This window comes from Camelus ferus, chromosome 5, assembly GCF_009834535.1.
Source record: "Camelus ferus isolate YT-003-E chromosome 5, BCGSAC_Cfer_1.0, whole genome shotgun sequence".
Classification (NCBI taxonomy): domain Eukaryota; kingdom Metazoa; phylum Chordata; class Mammalia; order Artiodactyla; family Camelidae; genus Camelus; species Camelus ferus.
In genome coordinates, this window is record NC_045700.1 from 55,073,262 (window position 1) to 55,094,056 (window position 20,795).

Here is a 20,795-nt window from a genome sequence, read left to right on the forward strand (position 1 = left end):
TTTAACTGGAAATATTGTTCCCATTTCAAATTTAGCCCCAATGGTTCCAACATTTTTAAAATCAGCTTCCCTAATCTCACAGATCTTTTGCCTTTCATTAATGTAATTATTTAAGGTTCTTTAGTGCCAATATCCAGGGAGTGTTTTAAGTCAAATTCTTAATTGATTCTTACATAGACTTATTGATGATTCTAATGGATGATTCTTATATATACTTATTACCTAGTTATTGCAATCTTATAAGAATATAAAAGAATGATTGGTCTCTCTGGTTAATCTGTCTCATCTATTAATCTACCTATTTAATTAAAATAGGGGCTGAACTGTATTAAAGTTAACTTCTCCCTTGTTTTAATGTGATTAGTCCTTAGAATGACTATTTTCATTTCACAGAAAGTAATCAGTTTTCTTTCCTCCCAGTACATGGCATAGATGTTATAGATGTTTCTAGAGTCCCATTGACCTTATGTGTTGAAATAGAAGGAAGTGACTTGAAAAACATGTTTATTATTACTCTCTGAGAAGCTGCCTTGACGATGATTGACAGAGACAGATAGATATACACACGTGCACAGATTGTGTGTGTGTGTTTGTGTGTGAGAGAGAGACTGATGGAGACGAGCCGATTGTAGGAAACAGGAAGGACCACCTCCTCCACATTTTAGATAAAACTGCCCCTCAGCTATCTTTAAACCATGATTGTCTCATATACTTTACATCTGACACCAGATTAAAACCTACTTTTAGTGTTAGATCTATTTACTTTATAAATTGATAAAGTAGCATACAAGAAGAACTATTTCAGGCTCATGGAGGAAATTGCACCATGTATCAATTTTTATCTGATTGTCAGAAGGTAGCTGCAATCCCCCTGCCCCCTGAGTTAAACACAGACGAATTTTGGAACGATGGCTCTGTTTTCAGTGACAAAACACAGACGAATTTTGGAATGATGGCTCTTTTCAGTCACAACTCCTTCTAAAGGTCCAGAATAAGACTTTGATTTAACTCGATTTGTTTTTGCTGTTTCAAAAGTGAATACATGAATAGTAATACTTCTCTGTCAACGTAATGTAAGGTTGCATAAAAGCCAGTGCATCTGAGCTAGAGAGCCCTGTGGGTGATTTCCTGTAATACAGACATCTGTATATCTATCTGTGAAATACATGGCATTTCCTAGCAACTACCAACTTCAGGGCAGTACTGCTGTCTGTTTGGGCTCCCCGTGAAAATCTGAAACTTGAAGTAATACACAAAGTCACTTCTCAGTTGATCTTTACTGAAGTATTCCCTCTCCTTTTTAACCTACATCAAGAGATATCATAGGGGTGATTTTCAAGGTAAGAATTCCTCCCTCAGAAGAGATAGAAAGAAACCAGTTGGGAAGTTGCTGTTCTTGTACTCACCTCATCGCCAGAATCTTACTGAGCTGGTGCTGGAGGACAAGATGTGTTCCTCTCGTGAGCACTGAGAAGGCCCGTGCCCCTTAACGCTAGTATATCATTAATGCTCAATGATAGCAGCATGCACTGTGCTGAAAAAACGAAACTATGCACAGTTGTTTTCCCTACGATTAAATAGTTTTCTGTGCTCCCCCCTCCAAAAAAAAAATCCATACCAGTAAACATTAATATCATGCTCTCATTAGGTTTAAAGATGATGTTATGACTAGATTCATTATCTCATAAATGAATGATATTGTTGGCTCACAGTCATATTGAAAACTTTTAAGAAGATCAGAAAAAAAAAAAAAAACCTGTGTGGTAACAGATCTGTTATAAGAACCGTGACATAAAAAGGAGCAGTGCCTGTTTTTCAGTTGGGAAACTTCTGATCTCCTGTTTGAACTACAGGCTTAAATTTAAAAATGACTCTTCTTGGTATGTATGTCCCCCAAACATCCCCACTTGAGTTTTGAATGTAAGAACCCAGAACAGAATACCTATAACACGGAGAGTCACCCAGGTACAGAGGAATGAATGATTTCAGGGACACTACGCCACAAAACTCTATCGACTGTATTTCCTCACACAGGGAATGAAATTTGAAAGAGGCAAAGAATAATGGTGAAAGCTGGAGAAAGCTGTGAAAAATTGTTCTATGTTTTCAATTTCATCTTGTTCTCCACTCTTGGGCTTTGAAGTGATTTATCCATGTGTTAAAAAAAAAAAAAAAGAAAGAAAATCTCAGATTCACATTTACTGATGCCCAGTTGAATTTTAGGGGCTGCTGTTCCAAATTCCAATCATCCAAAGCAGATCAGAACATCAGACTTTACCAAAATCAGATAAATATTTGCGATTAAAGTGGCCTTACATGTAAAATTACATATTTTTGGAAACCTTGGACTCTATAGATTATAAAAATGTAATATTTTATTATTTTAAAAATAAAACTTGACATTGTTTTTGCCTGGGGACACTTTTCTTAGCATATTTCAACTCTGCAATACAGTATTATTCATTATAGTCACCCCTATAGTTAAATAGCTAAATGGTGGGGAAATTTTTAAAAGATGTGTGTTCCCTGATGTTGTGGTAGGTGGACATCATTTAAATGCTCATGATCTGTGACTCTTGCTTTGCCTCTGCCATAGTTATGCAACAAGAAATCAGAGGGGAGAGTTCAGATTGTCATCACAATTTGCATTAATGAAACAGATGTGTTGAATGACATTGCTTGACATTGGTGTTTAAGTCACTGTTAATCGGTGAAGACACAAGGTGTAGCCACGTATGGTAAACATTGATTGCTCCCAGGGGAAAAAAATAACTGTCATTGAAGTTGAATGAGACAGTGGGAACTCAGAAAGGACAGAGATTCTATGGCAATAATGCAGAGTAAAATAGAGAATAACCAAAGAAAGCCCAAGTGAGCCGCTGTTACGTGGATTGTATGCATTTTTAACTTTATAGAGCACCCCTTTAGGAGAACAGTTTTATTTACATCTATGGAATCTAGCTGTAAAATGACTCTCTGATTAGAAAGCATTTGAAAAGAAAATGCAGAAGTCTTTCAATGATACTTATCAGTTGCATTCTTTTTGAACAACTTCCCAAATATCACATACCACTGATGTTTCAGTGGTGGCATACAATTATATTTAAGCCTCAAGGCGCAATGAAAGTGCTGGACGGTTTAATCAAGTAGACAGTATTTGAGCATGTTTCTAAGCAGTGTCTCCCTTTAAAGTCTGTTCTGCTTGCACAGATCCCTACTGTGGTGTTTATCTGACTCTTGTCTGTCTTCAAAGAGCCCAGTGATTTTCCCAGAATGATCTTATTTAGGTTGACATTCTTCAGAGGCTAATTCTGTTCTCAGCAGGATGTTGTCAGGAATGTCTACACTAGTGAGCCTACTGTGACCTTCTCTGGCAAGTTTGTTTTACATTAACTTTACTTGATTAAAATAAAAATTTATGTTTTCATTTCTTAAGTCTCTGCTAATCAGCAACCTACTTAGCTCTAGAAATGGTAGCTATGTATCCTTCACACAAGGTCTCACATAAGCCTAGAAAACTGAAAAAACCCATTACTATTTGATTATAATCATTTTTTATCTAAGTGGTATATTTGTGATACTCTTCTCATTAATGGAGAATTGTTTTTGAAGTTTTAAATACTTTTAGGATTGATATAGTCAGAGTATTTTTGGCATCCTCCAAAAATATATAAACATTTTGCGAAAAATATTGGAACTAAATTTATAGAATGAAATTGATTGGAACTAAAACAACTTCAGTAGTCATGCACTGGCTGAATAGTAGTTCTAATGTGATCATTACTCAGCATTTGATTGAATATGTCTATAGACATAAGAGATTAGAATATGAAACTGTATTTACTGACCTTTCAAAGATATTTACAACATTGTAAACTAATTATACTTCAATTAAAAAAAGAAGAAAAGTATTCAAAAACCCCAAAGATACTTACAAATTTTTACAATGTATATACATCATCAAAATACAATTAATAAAGAAGACAAAAAAGAGTATTTCAGAAAGGAAACATTTGAAGTTATATGATTATTCCAACACTTTACTCCATGCAATTTTATGGCAATCAGCATGCAGCCTGTCATTACATACCCTTAAAATCAAGTGTAACAAGAAATAATTGACCCCCAAGGTCATTTCTTGTCAAAAGAAGGTTGAGAAATAAGTAAGAACATTTATATTCTTAAATTTATAGAGAGTAGTCAAAAAAACAGGATCGAAATACATACAGAGAACACAATGAAGTCATTAGCAGTTGTGAAAAAATTGTGTGAGTTCTCTTCAAATTCATTTTTCTTTAACAATGAACTATTATCAAGTAACTAATTAAGAATCAAACTGGTTTTAGCAGTTGCCACCTTGATAATTTCCGTATAATGCTGGTAGGTCGGCTAATTCTAGGTCATAGTAATGTTAGCAATGGTTGATGGCACATTACTATTATTTCATTTACTTAAGAGTGTAAGTGGTTGATTTAGTGTAATAAAAAAAACTGTGTGCACTAAGAATCAAGGCAAAGGCATTGGGTTGTACTTTTGTTGCCTGGGTTCATTGATGCCCAGCATGGTAAAAATGTCCATATCCTTCTTGATCTTCAAAACACATGACTTTTGTAGAGAAGTGATATTAGAAGACTAAGACAATCTCTAGAATTCAATTCCAAGCTCTCCTTTGACCAGAATTGCATTTTATTTTAAAATCAGGGAAAAGAAAGTAGTATAGGAAGGTATGAAAATACAAACGGATTAATATGAGAATAGCTTTCTAAACTTCTGCTTCACTTTGATTTGGAGATCAGTGCCAGGCTGGCTTGACTATAATTTACAGTTTTCCCTTCTGACTTATATTTGTCGAATAAATAAAATAAAATAAAATAAAATAAAATTTTTAAAGTTTAATAAATGATTGAAGTTTCCCCTCCCCTTAATATGTTAACTCTGTGCTAATTCCTTTGTGAACCTTAACATGTCCAAATACCATATTATGGTATAACTCTTTTCATGTTCGTACCTCACAATGTACAATGTACAAATTTTCAACCTTTCCAGATAACTGAATTGATGTAGATATTGCTTTCAATATATTACCTTGATCAAGCCATTTTCTCCTGTCTCAGCAGCCACAAGTTTTATCCTATCCCTTGTAATCTGTTACCACACATGCATCAGTGACATTACAGACGTTAATTTTTGGTCATCCTATTACATGCATTATATATTGTCATCTTCAAATTGCTATAAGAACTTTCTCTGCAACTTTGTTCCCTCCCTACAGAACTATGAGCTGATTCCTAAAATGGTTCTGTCTAATAAAACATCCCTTTCAGGTTTGTCTTTTGTCTCAAGGCTTATATATATATTGTTCCTTTAAACAATTAGTTTCTTTAGGATCAGATTGCCTACGAATACTTGGCTAGGTCTAAGTGGTCTTTCAAGTCATTAGGAATGAAACTATTTGTAAAATAGAATCTTTCCTGGTCAAAAGCATGGTTTATCTATTGGACGCATTCTACTACCTGTAGGTCGTTACTCATTATTTTTATAAATACAAATCCATTGCAATCTGCCTAACCTTAGTCTGCAACCTTTTTTTTTTTCTTGTAGAAATCTTTACTCATAGTCTTTTGTTCTTTAGTATCCAAACTCTTTCCTCTTTTCAAAAGCATAATGAAACTGGCCATCCTTTCTAAGTGATCTTAAGTTCTGTTTCAAGTCTAATTCTTAGTACTAATGAAGTTGTGTTTCCTAGTATTCATTCATATGTATCTGCATATTAATTGACATTTTATTTCAATGTCCCTGAAATGAGAAAGAGGAAAATGAGCCAATGGAAAGGGACTTACATGTTTATAATATTGTGATTTATAATAAATATATATTTGATCTTAGTCCCAGTTTCAGGCACAGGGCTCCTAAAACCATTAAAATGTCCAGTGAGGAGAGTGACCAAGGTGTCTTTTGTTATGTTAATGAGGAAGGTTTTGGATCCAGTGTAAGCATGGGGGCTGGTTGCTGGTAGAGCCAACATGTGATCAGAGGTTGGAACTTCTAGACCTCCAAGGATGGGAGGAGAGGCTGGGCTGAGTTCAGTCACTAATGGGAATGATTTAATCAATCATGCCTATGTATAGAACCCTCATAAAAATTCCACAAAGGCAGGATTCAGAGAGCTTCTGAGTTGGTGAACACATGGAATTTCTAGGAGAGTGGCTGGTGCTTGATGAGGACACAGAATCTCCTCCCTCTTTGTCCATATTGCCCTATACATCTCTTCCATCTGGCTGTTCCTGAGTTACTTCCTTTTGTAATAAACTGGTAATCTAGTAAGTAAAATGTTTCTAAGTTTTCTGAGTCACTCTAGCAGATTGATCAAACCTAATTTAGAAGCTGTGTTCTATAGCTGATTGGTCAGAAGCACAGGGGAAAACCTGGACTTGGGGTGGGCGACTGAAGCGAAGCGGTGGGGGCAGTTTTGTGGGACTGAGCCTTAGAAATAGAGGGTATTACTGTCACTCTGAAAAAAATATCTCATAATGGCATGAAATGTGTCATGTACACAGTGGGCTGTAAGTACTGTGATCATACTAGTGACTTGTGTGTTTTGCTGGATAACGCTTATGCAGTAGAGCTGTTCAGTGTACTTAACAAATACTTTCTCTGATTGACATAGGAACTCTGTAAGGTAAGTATAAATTCACCTGACCCTTGTAAGGTAAGTATAAATTTACCTCATTTTGTAGATAAAGAAATTAGAGGTCCTAGAAGCTCATAAACATTTCTCAAGTAACCATATTTAGTAGGTGACTGAGCCAAAATTCAACTTTGGCTCCTAATTTCAGGTTTTCTCCGTAATGTCACGTAGTTGGTTCTGTTTGATTGACTGCTGTGTTACAGCAATTATGAGTTTGCCTTAAGACATTTTTGTGATGGAGTTAAGTATTTTAACATCATCATAGCAATATATTTTTGATTTTTGAAAAATATAGACTTAAAATAAGTAAGCATTGCAAATCATACCCAAGAGAACTTCAAATACCATGAATTTTATTTTAGTGGTGGTCAGACTTTGAGGTGGCCCCCATAGTCCCTGCCCCTGGTATTCATGCTTTAGGTCATTACCTCTCCTTGAGTGTTAGTGGAAGCTGTGATTGTAACCAGTAGCATGCACCAGTAGATGATTACATAAAACTGTGGTGCCTGTATTGCTGGAGTTCTCTCTGTTGCTGGTCTTAAAAAAAGCAACTTCTTGTACAACTGTAAGGAAATGAATTCTGCCAATAATCCCAAGGAAGTTTGAAAGCAGATTCCTCCCCAGTCAAGCCTCTGATGAGCACCCAGCCCTGGCAAACACCTTAACTGTAGCCTTGGAAACCTGAAGCAGAAGACCCATTGAAGCATTTAAGCCATGCCAGTTCTCTTAACACACAGAAACTGTAATAGTTGTATGATAATAGTAATATCGCACACTGTAATAATTGTGTATTGTTTTAATCCATTAAGTTTGTGGTAGTTTATTATGCAGCAATGGAAAACCAATACTGCTTTGGTTTGTTTTTATCCTTTGAGTCTAATGATGGATTGTCTAACCACATATGGAGGTTTTCTGTTACAAATATATATATATATACTGAGAAAGAGGTTCTTTTTTTTTCCCCTTAAGTCCTAAAATCATTACCTGAATGAATATTTCCATATTTTATTTGGCTGCTACTGGGCTGTAAGCAATTAATTTTTTTTTTGTCTTTTTGTTCCTTTTAGCCCCTATAAATCCCTCATTAACTGAACAGACTAAATGCAACTGCATGCCTGAGTGAGCCTACTTTACATTAGCATTTTATTTTCTTTATATTTCGCTGTAGTAAATTTAAAAATTTTTAACATCTAGTAAAAGAGTTAATACTACATTTTCTTTCTCTTATTTGAGCTGACAAACATTTCCTCATGTTCATTAAACTAGAGCTCAGGAGAGCCGTTATTTATACGGCACTCGGTTTTACGATTATACTTCTCAAATGACTGAGAGAGAAGAGGCCACCACCAATGATTCTTGTGATGTTTTCCAACTTTCTCAGGTCCTCAAACATTTCTCCCAATTCTCGCCAGTGGAAAAGGACATTTAATATCCAAATAAATTGTAGGTAGGACATGTATATATTTGCAAACTCTCACATAGTCAAGCATCAGGCCTAGGAGAGCCTGCTGACTAAATTTAAGAAAAAAGTTAAACTACCTATCACAGTAAGATAAACACAAAATCCTTCAATATGGTTTTTCCCCATCATCATTCCTTTTTGAAAAAAATATGCTCCCTTGATATAACTTCTAAATCTTATATGTCTCAATTGTAATATGACTACAACACTTATCCCTTACCCATATCATGGGCAAAAATGGAATACTGATGTATTAAGGATTTTAATGTAAAGACTACAATATAAAATAGTCAAAGAAAATTAACAAGAGTGCTTTGACACTCTAGGAGTGGAAAGATCTTTTTAAGAATGTACATGCAGAAGACCTACAAGAGATACAATTATTTGACTTTTTTTCAAGAAAATAGCAAAGACTTGGTACAAGTCAACAAAGGAAAGCCATAAGGCAAAGGTTAATGCTTTTCATAAACAAAGAAGTTCTATAAATTTATTGTTAAAGAGGCATATACTTCAGTATAAACATAGAAATATAAATAGATAATCCACAGAAGAGAAAAAGCATGTGAGCAGTAAGTATATAAAAACATGATCAACCTCAGTAGGGCTCAGGAAAATGCGAATTAAAACAAGAATAACATAATTTCATCTGTAAGATTAGACAACTTAAAATATTTGAAAACATAAATACTGAAGGACATAAGTAGTCTACTTTTGGTCAGAGTAAATTGCTATAACCTTTTGGGAAAGACAACCTAGTGACATTTATTACTATTTAAATTTCATATTCTTTGACCCAAATTTGAGGAATTGCATCTATAAATTTATCACTATATAAGAATGTATGTGCATGACTATGCTTGCTATTTTCTTGATGCTTGACTCATTCCAGCTAAAAATAGGTACTCAGATGTTGATAGTGATGATCTGTTGGTAGTGTGAGAAAAGGGTTGGGTCTAGGGATGGAGATGGCGATTCTAGGCAGGGATTTATTTGGCCCTAAAGTTTTATAATTTAATAAGACATCTCTTCAAGTCACACACATTGTTGTTTTATTTTTTTATTGAAATATAGTCAGTTTACAATGCTGCATCAATTTCTGGTGTACAGCATAATGTTTCAGTCACGCATTAACTCCCAATTTATCCCTTCCCACCCCCTTTCCCCACTGGTAACCATAAGTTTATTTTCTGTGTCTGTCAGTCTTACAGTTGTTTTGTTTGTTTTATTTTCAGTGGTGGAGATATATTCCTGTATGACCTTTCTGCTTTACTTAGCACAGCCCTAAGATTTTTAAGACTTACTGCCCAGCCTGGATAATGAATCCCAATTATTTCCTTTGTAAATAGCAGGCTGCTTTTTAGATGACTCTTTCTTCCTTTCTGGACTCTTCTGTTCATTGTCTACTTTACATGTTTAGTCTTAGAGAAGAGATCATGATAAAAGAATGAAAAGTTTATAATTTGTAGAGGATGAAATAAAACTATAATTATCTGCACATGACATGATTGTATATGTATTTCAAGACTCTACAGCAAAACTATTGGAATTATTAAGCTAATGTATTAAGTTGCTAGGTACAGAGATACATAAAAATCAATTGTATTCTCACATAGGAGTAACAAAGTATAGAAAGTAAGATAATAAGGTATCCTTTGCCATAGCATCAAAATATATAAAATACCTCAAGAGTAAAGCCAATTAAACATACATAACACTCCTAAGCTGAAAACTACAAAAATATTTTTGAGGAGTAAACATAGAAAAATAACTTTATGATCTTTGGATAAAAAGTGATTTCTAAAGTGGGACAGAAAATCAGTCAGCATGGAGGAAAAAAATCATAAATTAAACTACAGGAAAATTCAAAGCTTATGTTCATTATAAGATACCATTTAAAGAGTAGAAAAGCAAGCCAGAGAGTAAAAGAAGTTATTTGTGATAGATCCAATGTAGAAAGTCATTGTAGCCAATGAAGAAAATATAAATTACTTGTAAAAAATCATTAAAAAACAAAGACACCCAATAGGGAAAGGCTTTGATAGCATTTAAGATGAACTAGGAAGCATCCGTGAAGCACTTCTGCTGCACACTGAAGTATGTTGATTGTCTCAGGGAAGAGCCTTGAGGAATGACTGACAAACAATAGTTACCCTAATTAGGATATTTGGTATAAATTTTCATGAAACAAATGAAAGTGTTTGTTATTAATCATAAAATGTAAACTTTCAAAGAAACATTAAAATTTTGGAAAATTTGTGTCTGCCTCTATAAGCTTGAAAGCTTAGGGATTTCTGATGAGATATTGACAAATGTGTGGGTTTTTATATTGTATAATATATGTGCCAAAATTTGGAAGATCTACTCCAAACTCAGTAACTCAGTTAATAAATACTTTATGAATGATCAATGTATGAGGTAACAAAATCTTGCAAGGGTCAAAAACCATTAAAGTAAAACATAAATCAAGAAATTTTAATGCACCAGAGTGTAAAAACTGCATTGATATGGTTTCAGATTGCAGATTGCAACAGTTTGTGAAACTACCACTTAATGAGTTTTAATATATTATTATACAAGAATATTCACAATTATCTGAAAAGACTTTTCCATTTTTCTAACTGTATATCCATGTAAGGACAGATTATCCTCATGTATTTCAACCAAAACAATACATGTAACTGACTGAATGCAGAAGCAATATGAGATTATGAGAATTCGCTCTATATAAGCAAGACTTTAAGGAAGTTTGCAAAAATATAAAACTCCCTTTTCTTACTATATGCAATGGCATTATTATTGATATTTTAAATAGATTAATAAACAAATATTAATTTTTTTCTGAGTTTTATTTTCTAATGTAGTAAATATTGGTACCTACAACCCATACAAACAAAAAGTTTTAGGAGCCCTCAGTGACTTTTAAGATTGTAAAATGATCCTGAGATCAAAAAGTTTGCGAACAATTGCTGTAGAGTTGTGAAATTACAATGGAGGCTCTGAGAGGTATGCCTTGAAACCCTGAGAGAGTAGAAGGCAACAGAGAAAAACTAGAGTTCTCCAGATGCAAAGGCCAGAGTACTGATGGGCCTCTAGATCTGGTTTGATATTGGAATGACAACATTACAGATTTCCATGACTGACGGTTCACTGCAAAGATGCTTTCCTGTGTTTCAATATTAAGGGGAAAAAGTAATGATGATTTATTAAGCAATCAGTAACTGTCATAAACATGAAAACATCTTACTTTCTTGCTTGAATCTCTTCATTGGCTTCCTGGTTAGTGTTTAATGTTGGAAATTCTTGACACAAGGGCTTCTTTGTGATCGGGTCTCTTTTTATCTGTTCAGTTGCATCTTCTTGCGCTACCCTTTTCCATATTATTTTCCATCCATTTATTTCTTTTACCTAACTTTTTTTCCTTTATCACATGTGTTTTTATATGCTTTTCCTTCTGTGACTGGAATTCCTTTCATTGCATTTAAAAAGAATTACCCTCCTCCACCCCATTGTTCTTCACACAGACTCATCCAAAGTATCTCTTCTTTATGAAGCCTCCTTATGTGGAGTTTGACTTTCCTTTCCCTGTTATCTTTGTGTATCACATATTTTTCCAAAATAGCATTTACGTCAATAAATCCCTTTTATTTATATCCCTGGAATAAGAGAATCTCTCATGCACAGAGGTAGTTCTTTTTAATGGTAGTATCCCTAGCATCAAACACATTTCCTGGTATGTATTAAGAAGACAGATAAATGAATAAACCAATTGTGGTGGATAAAAGGAAGGACGTAGTTACATTAAGCACTGGAATTCACTACTGACCAGGAGAGTCTACAAAGGAAAGATGCAGGAGTAGGAATAGGAATTAGGAATTGAATTTTATCAGCTTTCCACACATACTCAACAACATCTAGTGGAATCAGGGATAATGAAATACTTGATTTAACAAAGAAATCCTGCTGTCAAGTTAAGATAACAGAGCAAAGTCAATAAAGGAGGCAAAATTGGCATGCTTATTAACAAAACTGTTCCTTCTAAATTACAAGGTCAGATAAATCTATGAAAAGCAATACGTAGGTCATCAAATTCTCTTCTCTAGGATGTGAGTTTATTTGGAATCTTTTCTGGAGAATTCCAGCTATAAGTATTCATGAAAAATAAATACATTTGTAAATGTTTAGGTGTAATAAATCAGTATTTACAGTATTTCTATGATTTGTATTTTTTTTTTTTTACTGGTTTTTCACTTACTGAATTTCCTCCATACCTTTCTTGATCTTATCTTGTTCCTGTTACAGACCTCTATACCTCTTTTCTTCTATTCTTGAATGAGCCTCTATTCTTTGCCACCTCTCCCTTTCTTTTTAATACCCTTGGAATACTGTTTGAGGTATAACTGATATAGAACTAGACCTTATCATCTCTCACCTAAAGCATTGTAATAACCTTCTAAGTACTCTCCCTACTTGTCTCTCCCGTACTTTGCAGAATTGCATTATTATTCAAAATATTTGCATGACTTTCTTGAGGTTTTTCCTCTCCCTGTGGGAGAATTATAGATTTCTGGTCTTTTGATGTCAGATTTGACTCCATGACTTAGAGTGGTCAATGAAATGTGATTGCAACTAACCTAGAGAAAACAGTTTTGAGCAGAAGCTTTAAAAGCCAGCTCTTGGTCCAGCCTTTTTTTCCTTTGACATGAGACTGGCATTGTCCTAGATCACAACTGTTCTTTCAGCCTGGGTCCCAGAGAGAAGGCAGCATGGAGCAGAGCCACGGTGACCCACAATGGCTGTATAATGTGAGTAAGAAAAAACTTTTTATCTTCCATTGCCTTTTTAAGCCTCTGCAATTTTAGTGTTGTGTATTACCACAGTAGGATTGAGCTGACACTGATTCATGATCCCTTCCTGTACCATCTTTTCTCAACACAGTAGGCAGAGTGAGCTTTTTAAAACTGTAAATCAGATCATGCAATTTTTCTCATGTAAACTCTGAAATGCTCCCCCATTTCACATGAGTAAAATGTCCAAATCTTACGATGTCTGAAGAGACCTGCCTGATGTGACACCTCACTCCTACCTTAGCTTCATGGACACAGCATTTCATACTCCCCTGTCAGTCACTGAGCATCAAGTGAGCAGGCCCTCCTGCTCTTCCTTGAATAAGCTCAACTTTAGGAATTTTGCTTCGACTGTTCCCTCTTCCTTCTGGCTAACTCCCTCACCTGCCTCCAGTCTTGGCTCAGATAGTCCTTTCTCAGTGAGGCCTGCCTTGACCACACTATTTACAGCTGGAATGGTTAACCAAACCCTTCTACACCACCTGCACATTCCATACCCCTTTGGCCTGTTTTGTGTTTTCCTTTTTCTCTATTACATCTCACAACTCTGAACATACTCTGCAATCTGTATATAACTCTAAACATTTAGTATTTATTGTCTGTTCCCACTCAACTGAACTTAAGTTTTATGAGATCAGGAATCTTGGCCTGTTTTTATTTGCACAATTGTGAGCCAGAATCGAGCCTGGTACATAGCAGGTGCTATTTGGTGACAGAAACAAAAGTTGTAGCTATTCTGTCTTCTTTCACAATTATCTCAGCTGACCTGTGAAGTCCTAATCTTTGCATCTTTATTAACATCAGTTTGCTGGAAAAGAGACTGTATGTAAAATCAGAATATGTAGCATAGACATGGCATTCAGAAGCCCAAAGGCTGCTGTCATGACAAGAGCCTTAGAAAAAATGCCAGATAAAGTGAAATTGGCATTTGGCTTTCCACCTTCTTTTCTGTACTCATTTTATTTGAATAAATGAGGGGAAAATTCAAATTATTCAGGTGATCAAATATAGATAATCTATTTGATTTCTTTTATTTTACACATTGACAAAATAAAGGGACTAGAAATATTGAGTGACTTTACTGTTGCACTCTTCTTTTCCTGATTCTAACCCCAAAGTCAGCAAAATGAGTCCAGGAGAAGCAGGAGAAGAACAAAGCGGGGAAACAGTGAAAATCCAATCTTGGCCTCTCTTGGACTAAAGATTTCTCAGTCTAAAACTGACCCAAGCAGAGGGAGCAAGGGGGCTTAGAAGTATCAATAAAAACCCAAAGCCTTGATACTAGATCAGAATGGATGCTTGCTAGCATAAAAATAATTTGGTGGAGCTAGTGTAAAGGAGGGTGATTAAAAAAAGGATCAAGTTGATATTTTTGAATATTATTAATTCCAACCCATTCAATGATATAGTTATGTTATTACTTTTAAAATGTATTTTTAATTCTGCCCTATTCTATTTAATTATGACTTCCTAATAGGTCTTTGCAAGTTAATCAGTCATTGAAACTTTCTTTTATGGGCACTGTTTTAATATCAAATATATCCCATTTTAATGAATACTTGTATAATTATAGGGTTACATTTTCTTTTTTCTCTTCTTTTTAATTAAAGTATAGTCAATTTACAATGTTGTGTTAGTTTCTAGTGTGCAGCATAGTGATTCAGTTTTATGTATATATGTATATATTCCTTTTCATTATAGGTTATTACAAGATGTTGAATATAGTTCCCTGTGCTATAGAGGAGGACCTTGTTGTTTATTTATTTTATGTATTGTAGTTAGTATCTACAAATTACAAACTCCCAATTTATCCCTCCCCACCCCCTTCCCTCACCACACCCATAACCGTAAGTTTGTATTCTATGTCTATGAGTCTGTTTCTGTTTTATAAATAAGTTTATTTGTGTCTCTTTTTTTTCAGGATTCCACATATAAGTCATATCATAAGGCATTTTTCTTTCTCTTTCTGGCTAACTTTACTTAGTGTGATAATCTCTAGGTGCATCGATTTCACTGCAAATGGCATGATTTCATTCTTTTTTATGGCTGAGCAGTATTCCATTGTGTGTGTGTGTGTATGTGTGTATTTATGTATATATATGTATAAATACTGTAACTTTTTTATCCAGTTATCTGTTGATGGACTTTTAAGTTGCTTCCATGTCTTGGCTATTGTAAATAGTGCTGCCATGAACATTGGGGTGCATGCATCTTTTTGACTTAGAGTTTCCTCCAGATATATGCCAAGAGTGAAATTACTAGATCATATGGTAAGTCTATTTTTACATTTTAAAGGAATTTCTAAACTATTTTCTATAGTGGTTGCGCCAAACTACATTCCTACCAACAGTTTGAGGGTTCCCTTTTCTCCACACTCTCTCCAGCATTTATCATTTGTGGACTTTTGAATGATGGCCATTCTGACTGGTGTGAGGTGATTGTAATTTCGATTTGCATTTCTCTGATAATTAGTAATATTGAGCATTTTTTAATGTGCCTATTGGTCATCTGTATGGAGAAATATCTTTGTAGGTCTTCTGTCCATTTTTTGATTGGATTTTTGTTGTTGTTGTTGTTGTTACTGACTTGTGCGAGCTGTTTGTATATACTGGAAATTAAGCTCTTGTCAGTCGCATCTTTTGTGGATATTTTCTCCCAGTTCATAAGTTGTATATTAATTTTGTTTATAGTTTCCTTTACTGTGCAAAAGCTTATAAGTTTAATTATGTCCCGTTTGTTTATTATTGCTTTTATTTCTGTTGCCTTGGTAGACAGACCTAAGAGGACATTGCTATGATTCATATCAGAGAATGTTTTGCCTATGTTCTCTTCTAGGAGGTTTATGGTGTCTTGTCTTAATGTTTAAGTCTTTAAGCCACTTTGAGTTTATTTTTGTGTATGGTGTGAGGGAGTGTTCTAACTTCATTGATTTACATGTAGCTGTCCAGCTTTCCCAACACCACTTGCTGAAGAGACTGTCTAGGGCTATATTTTCTTAACTTTGCTTGATGTTCAGTAATCCTATGTGAATCACCAGAATGTATTTTTTTCAGTTTTCTTTTTTTAAAAATTGTGTTTCCATTCATTTTATTGTACTTTTGTGGAGTAATCTCTCAATCAGGTTATTTAAAATCCTGGAGCAACATGTCAAATGTTAGGCTGTACCTCAACAGAAGTATTTCATGGTCTCACTTGCCACAGTAGTGCCCTATGACTTTAAGAGATCATTTTTTATGTTTAAGAGAATGTTTCTGAAAAACTAAAGTTTGATTCAGAAAGACAAGCATGCAGTTTTAACAGTTTCTGCCTGGATGTGGAAGGAAAGTGTTATTTAGTTAGTTCAGCTTAGATCTTTCTACAGTGGCACTTTTGGGCCCTGGGGAACTGGTCCTAGAGGAAATAAAAATCCAGAAAGCTACTATTTTTGCTTAAGAGAAGCTGAAGAGTTAGTTCTCCAAGTCCTTATTTTGCATAGAATCAGGGTCTCTTCACATTTAAACACTTTTTTATTTTATTAAAAAATATGAATATTCTTTGGCTAATGATAACCTCATATATTTGTCAAGTACTTGATGATGCAAAGAATGATTTTACATTCATTACTGGGATCTGTTTCATAACTACCAGGTAGAGAATGGTTGTTTGAAATTTACCTGAGGTCCAACAGGAACTCAGATGTTTTGCTTTTGCTACACTTAACTACTTACTCTTGGAAAGCAAAGTGGTGATCCCCAGAGTCCTGCATCCGGAAGGAAAAACCTCCGAAATCTTGGCTTTGTCAACCATGAAATTTGAATGCATCTTAAAGAGTAAAGTATACTTTATTTTAGTTGAGAAATTCTGCCATCTAATATCAGGCTGAAGGATAAAACCTGATGTAAATATTTCAATTACCTTAGGCCCTTGAATGACACAACATGTTTTTGTTTGTTTGTTTCTTTGTTTGTTTTAACATTTTTTATTGAGTTATAATCATTTTACAATGTTGTGTCAAATTCCAGTGTAGAGCACAATTTTTCAGTTATACATGAACATATATATATTCATTGTCACATATTTTTCTCTGTGAGCTACCATAAGATCTTGTATATATTTCCAAAATATCTTCAACACAAAATCGTCTGTTTAGGTCTTTGTTTCCATAAAGTGTTAATTTAGATGAATTTGCCTTAATTTACTCAATCTTCCTTTATGCTTTTTTAGATTTTAGTTTAATATTTTTTAAGATTGCTATTTAATTCATTTGCTTTTTCTACATAAAAACTTACTCTCATGCATGATTTGACAAAAGCCTTAAAAATAGTATGTACAAATCTAATGAGACTTTGTTAGCTCTCTCAGTGATATTTGCAATTACTTCAAGACAAAGAAATGTCAGGCATCAGCAAGCAATTTAAGAGGGATTTGAGGAGATTATTGAGTTTTTTTTACATTCCTTGAATTCATACCACAAAGTAGTTGCCTATTCCACTCAATATTTCTGGCCTATGTACAACATAAATTTATTTTGTCCCAGTGATTTGTTGGAGAATTAGGAAGTTCAGAAACAATAAAGGAAAATAATCAAAGAGTCAAAGATTAAAAGAGAAACACACACACACATTATAAAAGACCACATGGCAAATTGTATAGTTGACTAAAATAATTTGTTCTCCCTCCCTGTAAGATTACACATGCTCACTCACTGACGTTGCTCTGCCATATAATGGTAAACCAAACAAAAAACAAAACAAAACAAAAAACTGGAAATAACCTGAATAGTGAGAAAGATCGGTTGAAGAATTTCTAATAAATATATAATAGGGAGTATTATGCAGCTATTTTTGAATAGAAATGAGTTAGATTTTGTTTACTGGGAGAGATGTCATTCACTTAATATATGGGGAAAAGAAAGAACATCTTAGATGAAAATGTATCATAGAGTGTATTTTTATAGGAAATAGTAGAAAATCATGAGATGTTTATAGAGGTACTTATCTCAAAGAATATACATTTAACATTGGGCACTGATTACTTCAGAGATAGTGGCTTCAGAGGAGGGAAGTTAAAATTATTAATATTTTCTTTTCATAACTGTACTTTTTGACTTCTTGAAATAAAACATATTTTTATAATTAAAAAACTCAATAAAATACAAGAACACACAAACAGAGACTAACTTGAAATTTTTCTTATTAAGATGGCATTTGGTGACTGACATGACAAGGATTGGGGGAGTAAATATGCCCAAATACTGGCTGTGACTGATCACTTCTTAGCTGCAGTTCCCAAGGAAAACATATGGAAAGTGTGGTAGTTTTCTCTCCCTGCCAAAGATGCAGAATTCTGGTTTGGCTTAGTATCTCCCACCCAGTTCTCCAGGGAAATCCTTGTTTGCCAAAAAGAAAATTATTTGCTACTCTGTCAATTAAGTAAGAAAATAAACAGAGTATAGGATAAGAATTAAAGGCATTATGTTAAAGTAAAATGTATGGGTTTTAGGGAAATAATATTTAGTGTGGGAAGTGTGAGGCCAGCTGCATGATATGAGGGAAAAAGAAGAGAGGGCATTATTAAAAATCCTACATTGATTGATGTATCAATCTCAAACTGTTGGAGATGTACAAATAAAGATCTTGAGTTAATTTTATCCTACTTTGGCTTTCAGACTTAATTTCTTTTTTTTTTTTTTTTTAGTGCCATAATGGTACTTTGAGAAGAGACCATTGGAGTCATAGCTCTAATATTTTAAAATAATGTTTTGCTGAGATTTATCTCTGGTCATAAATCACAGTGCAGACAACTTAGGTAATATATTGTTTTATTGGGGTGATAACCTGCCTAACAAACAGCCCAGCCATCCCAGCGACTTATAGTGAGAGACAGACGATGATCACAGGTCTGAGAGTTGACTAGGGTGGCTGGCTGTTCTTCAGTCTGCAGGTCAGCGTCACACCTGTTCCACATGTCTTTCATTCTGAGACCCAGGCAAGATCTTCTGTTGGCAGATGGCAGAAGCACAAAAACACAAGCCAAACCACACAAGCTCGTTTAAAGCCTCTGAAGAGGTGCAGCACACATTATACTCACTTATGTAGCACTAGTCAAAGCAGATGATATAACTAACCCCAAAGCTAGAGTGACGGGGAAAGAATGTTGGAGGCATAATTTTATTGTAGGGAGAGAGTGAAGAGCTGACAGCAGTAATCCAAGATGGGGCTGGGTCCTGTGACACACTCTCTTTTCTTAAGCTAGTTAGGCCTGGAAAGCTTCAGTATAACTCTGTAATAAAGACTGTGCTCTCTTTTCTCCAAATTCCCCCTCCACAACATCAAAACCTTTGCTTGGCTGTTACCACTGTGATTTAAGGTAGCACAGGAAAGATGGACTAGAGAGACATTGAGAGGAAACCTGAGAGATGCGGGTCTTCCTCCACTTTGGGAGGAGATCTTCCACTTACCACCTTTGTCCCATGGATAGAGAAGGAGTTAGAGAGAGGACCTTGCAAATGTAAAACTGAGTACCACATGGTGAGTCCACCCACTATTTGAATGTACTCCTTTCAGCTTACTAGAAAGTAATCTATAACAACTTCTTAATGGAGGGTAAATAGGAAGATACAGGAAAGAGAGTCCCCAAACTTCTCTCTCTGTGTAGCAAGTGCACTGCAGATGGCATCTGTCATTTTTGATAGTTTATGTCTTCTGGCAAACATCAGTCTTTCTTCCATTCATATTCTGTGTGGTTTGCGTGGAGCTGATTCAAACCCCGTGGCCATGTGACTCAGGCTTGAGAAATCTAAGCACCCTGTCCTGGTGATTAATCCAGGGGTGAACAGGTGATACAGTCAGAGCCCTGGAGACTACATTCTAGGGCTTCTGCTGGAACTGCTGGAAATACAGCATCCCTCCACCTGCCCCACTGGAGCTGTTGTTAGGACGGTGTACAGGCTGAGCAGTGTAGGCCGCCATCTTCCCACCACGTGGAGGGGAACTGAGAATTTAACCCAAGACTACCAGTACAGAGAATGAAAAGGCAAAGAAAGGCCAGAGAGTCCTCGTGACCTTGTTTTATTCTCTGTATCCAGAAATGCCTGAAAATACCCCCTGTCTTTCAAGTTACGTGAGTCAAGAAATTCGTAGTTTTGGTCAATTAGTTTTGTTTGTTTTTTTCTGTCACTTGCTACCGAATGATTTCCTGATCAATGCTAGTCTCTGTATTTATGTAGTTCCTATTTGTATCTAGGAAAACTTCGTAAGGCATATACCCATACTAAAAAATTAAGGCACGTGCAACTGGGAAGAAAATGAATTCCGTAAAAAGCTGGCTATTTCTGAGTGCTTCTTCTACAGTTAATTCCCACTCTCCTCCCACTGCCTGCCCTTACCTCCCCACCCAGTGTAGTTTAAGTTTCTTTTAAGAACGGAAAGTTCCTGAGGGCCATTTATTAGGAGTGAAAAATGATTCAAATGCAAAGTACTGTCTCAAGAAGTTGTAAAATTATTTTCTTAAGACTACAGCATGCTGGATATTTAGAATAATGAATAATTTTTGAGAAAAATATATAAGTATGATTATACAATAAGTGTTTTCTGTGATTAAATGTTATGGAAAGTGATAAAAAAAAAAAACACTTTTCTCAAAGAAGGATTGATAGTTTACTTGCAGATTTGGGCCATTTAAGGCCTGAGTTCTAACCTAATTTTAATGTGTTCCGACTTTGGGGGAAATTATTCAGCTTCCTGACGAACAGCATCATCCACAAAATTAGGGGGCCAAATTGGATCAGCCTCTCTCTTTCAAATGCTATAAGCTCTACCTT